The 13,816-nt window shown below is 39.5% G+C and overlaps 1 pseudogene; it reads right to left on the reverse strand.

The window, feature by feature from the left end:
• Nucleotides 1-392: 392 nt before the first annotated feature.
• Nucleotides 393-5,146, reverse strand: LOC102859663 (annotated as a pseudogene).
• Between the last annotated feature and the right edge of the window lie 8,670 nt (nt 5,147-13,816).

The raw sequence follows: 13,816 nt of genomic DNA on the forward strand, positions 1-13,816 counted from the left end.
ACACTGAAACACCTCACACCTTCGTCAGTCATTTTTTATTCATTGTCCAACTTTGAGATGTGTAGAAAGTGACTGAAGACCCCATGGCGTGGGTCACGTGCACTTCAGTCTTTTTTTTGGGGGGGGGGTTATTTGGAAATAGGCCAAAAAAAAGGGTACACTTAATAGAAGGCAGAGGTCAAGTTAACAGTTGTGCTTGACAAAGCTGTTCTGACAAACAAGAGAGGAAACCTCTTCTGGGCTCTCCACGGCACATGAAATCAGAGTCTGAAGCACAAATCTGAAAAGAATCCCTGTGTCCAACAAGCTGCCAACTCTACTTTTATCCAGGGTAAATAAAAAAGTGATCATTCTTCTTTTTCGAACTCCTCAACTGAGTAAATGAGAACATTTCAGCCAACAAAGTTCATCACAACAAGTTGCAAGATGGTGCTGGCAAAGAGAAAATCAGCGAAGGCTCGCTCTGGGGAGATACCTTGGAAATACGCTTTGTTTTGTGGGTTGATTTGTAATCTCGGACAAACCACCAGGATGAAGTTTCCTACACAAGAGATGAAGCCCGAGAGGAAAGAGTTGAAGGGGAAAGTCCCCACAAGAAGACAATAACCGAACTGCAGAGCACCGGTCAGGAGTATATACAGGAGGTACGCATCCAGCAACTATAGACGCTGTGAAGTCGCCGACACTACAGAGGCTGACATGACTATGGACTCAGATCAACAGCTCACACTCAAGAAACCACACTTCAGTCTTTAAACTGACACCTTTACTTTCTAGCACTAAACAGTTGATCACGTCACTTTTTTTTTTTCACTTATTAATGATGTTGTCTATTGATTCGGTTGTGGAGCCTTTGTTTTCTGAACGTTGAAGATTAATTCGTCCTGAAAGCTATGATGTTTGATCTTCAGTCAGTGCTCCAAGTCCTCTTTTCCTTTTAGCAAGCAAGCTGAAATGCCTGTAGAGTCACCATCTAGTTTTTATATTAACATTTTAGAAACTTATTTTATACTGCACCTATGGCTCATTTACTTTGGGCATGTGGCCAGGAGAGATTGGTCCTTGGAGAAGGACATCATGCTCAGAAGGGTGGATGGACAGTACAGGAGAGGGAGACCCAGATGAGATGGATTGATACACTTACTTGGGCTATAGGGGTTGGTGTGTCAGATTTGTGAAACTGGCTCAGGACAGGGAGGGGTTCAGAGTTGCTGTACATAGGGTTGCTATACATCACAGGACTCAATGGCACATAACAACAATAACATGCTATGACAAGTTTGGAAGCCGTTGTTGTTGTTGTTATGTGCCGTCGAGTCGTTTCTAACTCATAGCGACCCTATGCACAACAGCCCTAAACCCTGCTCTATCCTGCGCCAACCGCACCACCTCTGACACACCCATCCAGATTACCCCAGTCACCAAATCAATCCATCTCATAGAGGGTCTTCCCCTCCTGCACCGTCCCTCCACCCTCCCAAGCATGATGTCCCTCTCCAAGGACCCGTCCCTCCTGGCAACATGTCCAAAGTATGTCAGACGAAGCCCCAGAATCCTTGCCTCCAAGGAGTAGCTTGGTTTAATCCTCTCCAAGATGGATCTGTTTGTTTTCCTGGCAGTCCATGGTACATTCAGTACCCTTCTCCAGCACCACAGCTCAAAAGCATCCACTCTCCTTCTGTCCTCCCTAGTCATTGTCCAACTCTCTGATGCATAACAAGCGATTGCAAATACCATGGCCTATACCATGGTTTGGAAGCAGGAGTGGCAAAATAACATGCCTCTGGAAACTCTATGAACTCTGATAAATGTCAATGGTTGTAGAGGGGCTTTCAGGCCTTTTGTTCATAGGGTCGCTATGAATAGTGATCAACTGAAGGCAATCAACAACAACATGTAGTATAAAATAAATACACTAAAAAAATTATAAAAAATACTCAAAAAAGAAAATAAATATAAATCTATCCATTCCTCAATCAGATAATCCATCTTATTTTTTTCAGACACTTCAAAGCAAATTAAAGATGTCAATGCATGATTTGACCTAGGGGCTTAATTTCAAAATAAAATTGAGATTTTACAGATGCCAAAATATCCATCTCTTCCTCTATAAAGAGCTGGTTTAACATGTATAATAATTATATCTTTAAAGGAATACAATGCAGCTATTTTCCTTTAAGAGTCCATGATATGGATGCTTAGAGCACTGAGCTACTAAGCAAAAGGCTGATGGTTTGGATCCAGCAAGAAGTACCTCAGAAGAAAATCCTAGTATTCTAGTTTCAAAACTCAGCTATTCAAAACCCCTCAGAGCAGATCTTGATTCTAAGTCAGTGATCACAGGTCTGAATGGACTCTAATGAAAAATCAATTATTAACAGGGAAGAAATCTCGTGCCTCTTTACTTTTATTTAGCACCATTTGTTGAATACCAACAATGTGCCAGATCCTTGCCACCTGGGAGATTACATACCACTGGAAACTCACCCAACGCATTGTCATTGTGCTGGAACCGACCTAACTGGCCCCTCATTCAGTTCCCAAGGCTATAAATTGCACAAGAACCGATTGCCCGTCTTCCACCCATGGCGTCGTTGGTAGATTTTAATTATTGGAGAAGTATTGCCTTTTGGTTGGCAACACAATTCTCTGGGAATGGACCACACCCCCAGTGCCACTCCTAATGGGAAAGGAAGCCAGTGAACAACTCACGGCAAGAAGAACCAAGACAATGATGTATAAAGAAAACAAAACAGAATGTTGTGAAAGCAAACACTAGGCACGGTACCAGTTCAGGTAAAAGGGTCAGGAGAGGTGAATCTGAAAGGAGTGTGAAGAAGCCTGTCGTGAGATCCGGAGGATCACAAGATGAGACAAGCTGGGTTCCAAGTCCAGGTTAGGGGCACCACGTGGCCATGTGGAGCAGGGCAAGGTCGTTGATTCACCATTGTTTAAACAGAGCATTATGCAAATGTAATTATACGTGTATTTAATCAAAGAGAGCTTTGTCTGAGAGGGATGATTTTGTTTTTGTATTTTCCTCTGTCTCGATTGCCAGAAGGTTCTCATTTTGTATGCAGTAAGCCATGTGCAACAAAAGAAAATACGGGTAAAATACAATTCAAGGACTTTTCTTAGCTCTTTGGATTATTATCAGAATCAAATGTGCAAATATTTTCACTGTTTTGGATGGCACCTAGCATAGAGCATCTGCTTACATCACTACTATCTGTGTTTCTTGTTGTTGTTGTTGTTGAGTATCAAGTCGCAACTGACTCATAACTGACCATGCAAAGGTTTTGAGAGGTACTTTAATGACCAGGAGGTGATTGTCCATCTTTCATCCTCAGAGTAGCTGATAGATTTGAACTATGTGCCCTTGGATTGGCAGCACAACTCCTTACCACTAAGCCAAGTAAGCTGGTGAACTCCTGTATTACCAATATTAATATTTCAATATTATTATTTTTCGTTTTATCTTACTGTGCTTTAAGGACTGGTTGATGTAAACAGTACATTATCTTGGTTGCTAACGAAAAGGTTGGAGATTCAAGTCCACCTAAAAGTTCCTTAAAAGAAAGACCTGATAACAAGCTTCTTTAAAATTTTCTGTTAAAAACTGGTGAATAATTCTACTCTGATACACTTGGGTTGTCAAGAATTAGAATCAACTTTGTGGTGCTTGGTTTGGTTTGTTTTAAAAGCAGACATTTCCCACCCCCACCCCCACCCATGGGTTTGCAGGTTAAACTCTAAGTCCAGGGTCTCAGCTGGGTTAATTCCTTGCTATGGGTCTCTCTCCTGGTTTCTGGCCTCACCTGACAGCCCTTGGTGATCTGCTGCTGGTCAAAGGGTCTTTTCTTCCTTGAGTAGATCTCTCTTCTGCTCTTTCTCATGATCATTCAGAAAGGATTAGATTGGGCCTTACCTTACTCTGCTATGAATTTAACAACATAAAGTCAACCAAAAACCGTTCAGATTTCCATAGGCACAGAGGTTATGATTTGAGTATATAATTTTTTGAAAATAATTCCACTCATGTTTAGAAAACAGTTCCTGATCTGGTTTGAGCAGAGTATAGTTTATGTAAAGGTTCCCTGAGGAATTCCTCTCAGGAAAAAGTAAAAATCATATAGCAGTCAAGTGAAAATTGTATAGCGGTCTAAGAACCCATTGATTCGTATAATTCTTCTCATGTCCTGTCCTCCTCACGTCCTCCTTTTTCTCTGTGCTGTGATCACTCAAGCCTTGTTTGTCCTGCTCGGGAAGCTCTCCCTTCCTCTCATACCCAGTTAGCCTCGCTCATCCTGCTATAAAATGTTCACAGCTCTTTCCTTAGAGTAGTCTTTCTAGGTTTAATTGGCCAAGATCATGCCTCCTTCATAAGTTACTGTGGCCTGTGTATCTCAATGATACACCCTGTCTTGATCACTGAATGGGCAAATCTGTGTAGGCAGTGGCCCTCTGCTCTGTCACTCGTCATTTAATCACCAGGCCCAAACCATTGCTTGGTGTAAAATGGGTGTTTACAAGGTAATTTAAGCAATTCATCAACTAACCCCCAGTCTAGGTCTATGATCCACAATTTTCCCTGTGGCAGTTATTATTACAATATATCTACGTTTCACAAATGCAAGCCTGTTCCAATTTCAGGACATAGGTCATAATTGGCTGGTTTTGAACCATTTCAAAGCCTTGTTTCACAGTGGGGTGCCTGGGTCATTCCCTGCCCAAGTCCTAAGGTGCCCCATGGGCCTCGTCACTCTTGACTATGTCACAAAGACATTTTGAAAGGAGGGAAAGGATTCCAGTCTGTCTTCTTCCTGACTCCTGATAGGCATTTTAGCAATTTTCAGTTTTTAGGTTGCTGTGATGCTGAACACTGACACCGCTGTGTCAAAATGTGATAATGGTCACCCATGGTGGACAGTGTTTGATGGAGCGCCCCAATTAAAACAACCTTGGAAACAAGACTGGCATTCACTTCTGAAATAGCTTGCCTCCAGAAAGCCTATAAACTTGGAGAAATGATGAAAGTTATACAAATGTTCAGGTCTTTTGTTCATAGGGTCGCTATGAGTCACCTAAGACTTAATGGCACTCAACAACAACAAAATTCTTCAAAGTATTTTATAATCATTTCCATTTTTTTCAGTTGCACTGAGGGATTTGGGTGTTTGGTGTTTGTGGGTTGGTTGGAGGTTTATTTGGTTGTTTTGTTTTGTTTTGTTTTGTGCTTTTAGTAAAGTTTTGTCCAAACTTCATTTTAATCTAAATTTCCTTTAATCCATCACAGTTACCTGGCACCACCCTTCACACAAGTGACCAGAACATATTCTAGGAATCAAATTTCATTTCTTTCTTTCACTTCCTAAATGCAAATCAAAAACTAATTCCTTTTGTATAAACAAAATAATACAATTGAGTATTGTTCTCTCCAGTTTCATTATATTACCAAGTCCAAGCACCATTATTTCTGGATTGGACAATGACATGAACTTCATTTAAGTGGTTCTCCCAGTTTCTATTCTTGTTCTTACAATCTACACTCCAATCAACAATGAGAGCAATTTGAAGTGCAGATCTGCTCTGCAACAGTGTTCTCACTGCACTTAGAATAAAAGCCACACTCCTCATCAAGACCCCTGTGACCTAGTATGACAAAGTCCTTACCTAGGTCTCTAATCCAACCTGTAACAAGTCTCCCTCCAGTTCCTGCAGCCTGCTTTAATGTCCTTGGAACAAACAACTAATCCAAATTTATTCTAATCCATAACTTAAAGTTCTTGAATCCCTTTTCCTTTAGTGATTTTTCTTTGTACAGATTTTTATTATGACTGGACACTTCTTATATATTGTGTAGCTATTATAAATTAACATCAACCATCATTTCTCAGTTCTGTATTATCCTTGTAATTACGAATATTTCTGGGTCCATATTTGGTTGATATTTGTCATTCTGTCTCACTGAAGTCTTCCTTATTTTGCTGACCTTCTATCTTATGAAACAAGATATTATTTTACAACAATTGGTCTTTCTTGGTGAATTGTCCAACACAAACAAGCTATAAAGTCTCATCATCCTAGTTTTTAAGGAGTATTATGTTTTGTATTCTTTATTGTCTTATTTTTAATGTATACTTAATAAGCATTTACCCTGCAAATTAAGTCTTCATTTAACATTTTATACATATTGTGTAGTGACATTGTTGTTGTTGTTGTTTTGTGCCATCGAGTCACCTGCAACCCATAGCAATCCTATGTACAGCAGCTCTGAAGCCTGCCCTGTCCTGAGCCAGTCTCACTAATTCTAAGACACCAACCCTCATCACCCCAGTTACTGTATCAATCTATCTCACCCAGGGTCTTCCTCTCCTGCACTTTCCCTTCACCCTTCCATGTATGATGTCCTTCTCCAAGGATCAGTCCTGGATACTTGCCCAAAGTATGTGAGATGGAACTTCAAAATCCTTGTCTCCGAGGAGAAACTTGGTGGTCCATGGTATGTTCAAAACTCTTCTCCTGAACCACAACCAGAAAGCATCAATTCTTCTTCTGACATCATTGGTCATTGTTCAGCTCTCTGATGCATAGCAAGTAATTGCAAAGACCATGACTGGGATTAGTCACACCTTAGTCTCTAGACAGATATCATTATTTTTCAGTACTCTGGAGAAGTCCCTGACAGCAAATTGTCCCAATGCAATATGTCCTTTGATTTCTTGGCTGCTGGTGTTTAAAGTGTTGATTGTGGATCCAAGCAAGCTGTAATAGTTATCAACCTCAATCACTTTTTCATCTATCATGGTGCTGTCAATTGGCTCAGTGGTGAGAAACTTTGTTTTCTTGATGTTGAGCTTCAACCCAAATTGAAGACTAAAGTCCTTGACCTTCTGCAGCAAGTGAAGTGCTTCAGGTCTGCCTCAGTTTCAGCAAGCAAGGTTGTGTCATCTGAATAACACAGGTTGTTGATGAGTCTTCCTCAAATCCTGATGATACATTCCTCCTCATAAAATCCTGCTTCCCTAATGATCTCAGCATTCTCATCATTTCCCTTCTGTTTCTATTAATCTAATTTTCTATCTCCTCCTTCTTGTTTTTTGCTTTATGATAAATATTGGTCATTTGACTCATATTGATGATTTTTTACAAGAACACAGTACTCTTTTACTGAGTGATACTGTTTATTTTCTTCTCTGATCCAGTCTATTTTTAAGCCAATATCACAATGAATGATGTTTCTTTTATGGGCCAGTTTCTTATTTGATCTTCAGAAGTGAGTTCAGTTCTAAATCTAAAGAATATCCCAACATGATCATCTCCAGGAATCTTCTACTCTCTATCAATCCAGTAAAACTGCCCTTTTTTTTTAGAAGTTGGATATTTGTTTTACATTTTTCTTCCATTCCATCTAGGACAAACAAATATGTCTTGGAGAAAGTGCAGCCAGAGTGCTCTTTGGAGGCAAAGATGATGAGCCTTTGCCTCATATACTTTGGGCATGTTGCTAAGAGGGACTATTCCAGGGAGAGGGACATGATGCTCGGAAGGTAGAGGGTCAGCAAAGGAGAGGAAAACCCTCAACCAAGGGAAGTGACAGGGTGATTTCCACAATGGGCTCTAATGTGTCATAAAGTGTGGGCATTTCAGAGGCTAGGACAGGTTCAGATCTGTTGTTTATAGAGTTGTTATGGGTTATACTCAACTTGAAGGCCCATCACAACAATAACTGATCAAAATTCTGCAGGATTTAACTTGATGTTGACTGTAATGGTTGTCATCTTTTCCTACACCATGGGTGTCTTCTAACTCAAGGAAGAAAAAAGCCTTGTCTACGTGTGCCTCCCATATAACAGCAGTCACTACTTGTTGTTTTGTTTTGTTTTATGGGACTCTCTCCTACATGTACTTACAGCCTCGCTCTAACAATTCTGAAAAAACTATGAAAACAGTGTCTACATTTTACGGCATTGTAATACCCAGGTTGAATCCCTTGATCTACAGTTTGAAAAATAAGAAGAAGAAAGAAGCTCTATAATTGAAAAGAAATTCTAGATGGGACCCAAATTATTACATTTCAGCACAACAATGCATCCAGCCCAGATGATTTACAAAAACTGAATGTTCTTATAGTGAAAACCTTGATCACATCTTGAGTTACTGCTACCTCTTTCAACAGCTAAGATCTTAGAAAGTGAGAAATACAGTAAACACATGACCTGGGACTGATTTTCCTGTAATAGAGTTTGATAAACTTATCTCACCTACCTATGAAGGACTCTATCAAGATTATTCATAACACTAAGAAGCATGTATAAAGTTTACAGCTCTGTTGTTCATAGGGTTTTCCAAGGCCTTTTCTTTCAGAAACAAATAACCAACCCTTTTTCCTACTCTGTCTCAATCTGGTAGCTCCCCTTAAGTACAGCATCTGGCAGACAAGTGCTGTACTTGAAAGAGCAGATGACAGCTAAGGGTGTTATCACTTAGGTTATGTCTGAATTTTTGTGCTAGAGAAGAGTATTGAACCTTCAGTACATGGACTCCCAAGAGAACAAACAAGTCTATCCTAGAATGGGAGAAATTAATTGACTCCTTGGAGGCAAAGATTTTAAAGCTCCGTCTCACATACTTCAGGCATGTTAGCAAGAAGGCTCAGTCATTGCTGAAGGACATTATGCTTGGAAAGGTGGGGGGGGTCAGTACAGGTGAGGAAGACCATAGATGAGGTGGATTGACGCAGTAACCTTGGCAATAGCGTCAGGTGTTTCAGAGACAGGTTGGCAAGGTTCAGAGTCATTGTTCATAAGGTCACTCTGAGCTACAGTTGACTCAGCTGCACATAACAGCATAAAATTTACACAGTTTTCAATTATTTGAAGTATATGTCAAATATGAGTCGCAGGTGACTCGACGGCACATAACAACAACAACAACATGTCAAATATGTTCCTGAAGACTAAAAAACTATGAACATATTCTAGATTGACAATGAAGTTTCTAATTTTTTATTTATATATGTTAATTCTCTCAATTGTTTACAATAAGACTATCCATATTCTACTATTTACTGCATAAAATGCTGTTTTGTGTGTCAGTCTGTCAGAACTCATAGGTCACCCCCCAACGAAAGATCAGTTTCTGTAAATCATGGGGGGAGAATATTGTCCCTCTTTCTCCTGCAAAGCAGCTGGTGAATTTCAATGATTAGGTTGACAGCACAAAGACATATCATACTTAAGATACACATTTGACCTACTATTCCAAATTTTGTGACATTTTCTAGCATTTATAAATATTGATTTATGTTATTAGTAGCCCCTTCTATTCTGAATCCATCTCTTTCTTGATTAATAAAAGATAACTTTTGCATACATTTTTTTCATCTCTCTCTATTTAGGGAAAGAAAATGTAAAATGTACATGAATCTAATAACCTAAAGGGTATTTATTAGTTAGTTTAAAAAAAGCATACCAAGTCATTCTAACTTAAACAAATCAAAGAAGGATCAAGAATCCTTTGAATTAGAAAGAGAAAGTACTGCCGGAAGAGCTTTGGTACTTGGCTTGAGAGTACACAGGGGAAATCCCGATGTGAATTCTCACAAGTCCATGAAAACCAGAAAAAAGAACTAGCTTTGCATCAAAGTAGCATCAGCTATTCTAATTAACTGGCCAGCAGCACACAGAAAGAATTGGGCAAGAAAAGGAAGTGTCTTTCTCAAGAGCAATATTTGAAATAAATTATCGGGAGAAAGGAAGAAGAATAACTGAAAATTAATGCAAAAATGGCTTAATCATGAACAAGTTCAAAGTCATCATCAAAGACAAAGACCAAGGAACAAGACTTGTTAAAGTATATAGAAATGGCCTGAAAAGCTGAAAAGAAAAATGCAAAAGCCAGTTAAAAAAGATTTCTTCACGTACTGGAAAGTCCAAGTGTCTAACAGTGAAATGAGAAGCAAAATATAAAATTGTGTTGTATTCTTCAATCAATAGTAAGATAAATGAAATGAACTCTGAAACAAATAGATAAACTTCTGAGGCTGATACCGGAGGAAGCAGTGGTGACAGGTACTGACTGGCCTGAGACGAATTAGCCATTGTTCCCACTTATGAAGGGAGACAACAAATCTCTAAGGTGAATGATAATGTGAGGAAGGCATATATTCCTTGGGAAAACTGACCATTTGAGATGCAAATAACATATTTCCAAAGACAATTTCTGAAAGCAAGAAAAGGTTGGAAGAAGGACGAATGGAAATAAAAACACAGGGAAGAGTAGAGGTGAATGCAATTATATCCTGAGGATTCAAATCAATGGCATGAAAGTGTGTGTGTGTGTGTGTGTGCGCGCATATATATATGTGTGTCTATATATGTGTGTGTACATATATGAATATATGAATTCTTGAACAGAGAACTGATTACTTCTATAAACATTCACCCAAATTATAATAAAAGCTTACATAAGAGAGAAAAAGTATAACATGTGTATGTACATTACTACTTAAAGTACTGATGTGGTACTGAATACTTAAAATTGGTTCATAAATAAATCATCAACTACAATTTGGACTGCTTGAGTCCAGCACAGGCAGAACAAAATGAAAACATGGACCAAGTCTCATTATTGAAAGCCTAGGAGAGCAATGATGTAGTACAGTAACTAAGAACTTTGCTGTTAACTAAAAGGCTAGCAGTTCAAACCCACTCACCCACTCAACACAAGAATCATTCTAGAAGGTTCCCAGAGAGGGGGAAAGGGTGGAAAGTGGAACATTAATTAAGTACAATGTTAGTTGTTGTTGTTGTTGCTGTTGTTGTTAGGTGCCACTGAGTTGAGTATGACACATAGTGACCCTGTGAACAACAGATCTGAACTCTGTTCTGTCCTGTACCGTCGTCATAATCTCTGACACACTCAGACTCACTGAAGCAGTCACTGTAAATCCATATGACTGAAGGTCCTCCTCTCCTCCACTGTCGCTCCACCTTCCCAAGCATGGTCTTCCACTCCAATAAATATCCTCTCCTAGCAACATGCCGAATATGCCTAAATTATATAAGACAAAGTTTAGTCATCTTTGCTTCCAAAGTATACTCTGGCTGCACATTCTCCAAGATGTGTCTGTTTGTTCTATTGGCAGTTCATGGGATGTTCAGTACTCTTCTCCAAGCCACAGTTCAAAAGCATCAATTCTTCTGTCATTCTTACTCACTGTCCAGTGAAAAGACCACAACCTGAATAATATCTATAATACATAACAAATACTTGTTAAGATGTGTGAAGGGAAAAGCAATAAAGAATAAAAGGATGATCAGACACTGTGTGTATTTTCATGGAGCAAAAGAGGTATGAATGATTGACTTTTTTCCCCCAAGATATATTTGTTTATTCTTTTGGCAGCCCATGAGATATTCAATACGCTTTTCTCACATTACAACTCAAAGGCAATGATTGACTTTTCAAAACCAAGATTTCTTGCAAGCTTTCAATCAAATCACAATTTCAAAAATAAAAAGCCTATGATGCAGTTCACATTGAATTAGTGAAGCCTCTGAGCTCCTCTCCAAGGAAACCAGGGAACTGAAATATGAAATTTCAAGGCAAAAGAAAGATTAAGACAGCATTCATGTAGCATGTCTCCAAATCCAGCCGTCAGTCAGAAGCCTCCTGTAAGTAGAATGTGCTTAAATAATCATGTCCTCTTTTTTGATAGATACTCTGGACTATGCTCAACTTCACTCAGTCATCCACCACCAGATGGACAATCTCTCCCCAGGTGACTTACAGCTCTGGAAACTGACTGGAGAGTCAGCTGTGGCTCAGTTGGATTGATAGCACTAAGTCTGAGTTTATTCCTACTGGGAAGATTTCTTGTTGCTACTTTCTTAGACGTTCTCCAGTCAACTGAGACTCCTCCCGACACTGAGGAACTGGCTTGATGAACAATCTATCTGAGTCTGGCCCTATCCTGCACCATCCTTGCAATCTCTGAGATGCTCGAGCCCACTGTGACACTCACTGTGTCAGTCTGTCTTGTTGAAGGTCTTCCTCTCTTTCTCTGACCTGCCACCTTTCCCAGTCTGATGTCTTTTTCCTGGAACTAGCTCCTCATTTGTCTCCAAAGTCTGTGAGCCAAACTTTCACCATCTCTGCCTCTAAGGAGCACCTTGGCTACTCTTTCTCCAAGACACCCTTGTTCATTCTTTTTGGCAAGCCCATGAGGTGTTTTGGGTCTCTTCTCTTCCACCACAATTCAAATGGTATCTTTTCAATTGCTTCCTATAAATCTGAAAGTTAAACCATGAACAAGGATGATAGAAGAATTGGAGAGATTAAAAATGTCAAAACTACATACATATTTTAAATGCCTTTGCACCTATAATTATGGCCACAGATCATGTCTATTCAGGGAATATTTGGAACATAGAAGTGAGCCAAAGAATTTCTTCTTACCAGCCAGCAAGAAAGGGAAGACATGTGTGATTAGTTATACTGGCCATTTTTAGGCTTCAGATTCAATGGATGGTAATCGATTTCAAAGTGTGAAAGGCAGTTGTGGTGATGGCAGTAATAGCAGAATGAGCAACAGCTTCCTGCCCTGTGAATCCGTGATATGTGGGCTATACACACAGTAGAATGCTATCCTCAGCAAACTAACTCAGACTCATAAGGACAAATACTGTATAAGACCATTATTGTCAAAATAGAGGTATAATTAATAAGATGTATATAAAAGTCCAAAAGGGGGAAAGAATGGGGATAAGGGGGTGGCAAATGAGGAGGAGGGAAATCACTAAGAAGCCAAGTTCAGTGGGTGGATGAGGTGTGTGGAGGGACCAGTGAAGGCATAAGAAAGATTCAAAAAGGACCTGAAAAAATGGGATAATGGTAGGCGTGAATCAATGTTGATTCCTTTTATAAAACATGTATGTGACTGGTTATATAAAACACAATGTCAGTGAAGGAAAGTGTAGAGCACAGTATACACGCCTTAAACAGTGTATACATATCTTGTATGCAAACAAATGTAAAATAAAATCACATAAAAATAATAATGAAGAATGCATGAAACAGTGCATACTATGAATAGGCCGGGAGGGCATTATATTGAGTGGAACAAACCAATTACAAGAGGATCAATATTATAAAGGTCAAGGACAGATTTATACACGCAGAGACATTCTTTGATGGTTACCAGGGATAGAAGAGGAGGAGAGAACAAATCGCTATCTACAGAATGTTGTTAGACACCATCGAGTTGGAACTAGCTGGTCCTCCAGTGAGTTCTCAGAGGCAGAAAGTCACCCAGGAGGAGACTGTTCATCTTCATCCTGCGGACCTGCAGGACAGACACTCATTCGTTTGAGTGACTTAGAAAGCAATAAACAATAAGAGAGCGGCCAACACAACATCACTAAGAAAAAGGAAGCACAAAGAGGAACACAGAAGATGCTGTTGTATACACAATCCTTTATTATCAGTAAGAACAGATATTCATCTACAGATAATGATGTGTGGACATATAGGTAGACAAGTAGGATGAACAGATAGAGTACTGTTCACAGATAAGATAACCACACCCACAGCCATATGTAGGTTTGAAAGATGTGATTCCTACATACACTTGTGTGAGCTGTAAATACATCCATATATATTGCTAAACAGAGATAAAAGTTATGAAAACTTCTTAGTCATCACCCAACAGCTGGAAGGAATGAGCTGCCGGGGTCTGAAGCTCAGGGTCATAGCGGCAGGTGATACAGAGGAGTCCATTCACATAATAAAGTCCATCATGACCATTTGACTC

This window comes from Elephantulus edwardii, unplaced genomic scaffold (genome assembly GCF_000299155.1).
Source record: "Elephantulus edwardii isolate Elephantulus edwardi_28Jun2011 unplaced genomic scaffold, EleEdw1.0 scaffold00284, whole genome shotgun sequence".
In the NCBI taxonomy this organism is placed as follows: Eukaryota; Metazoa; Chordata; class Mammalia; order Macroscelidea; family Macroscelididae; genus Elephantulus; species Elephantulus edwardii.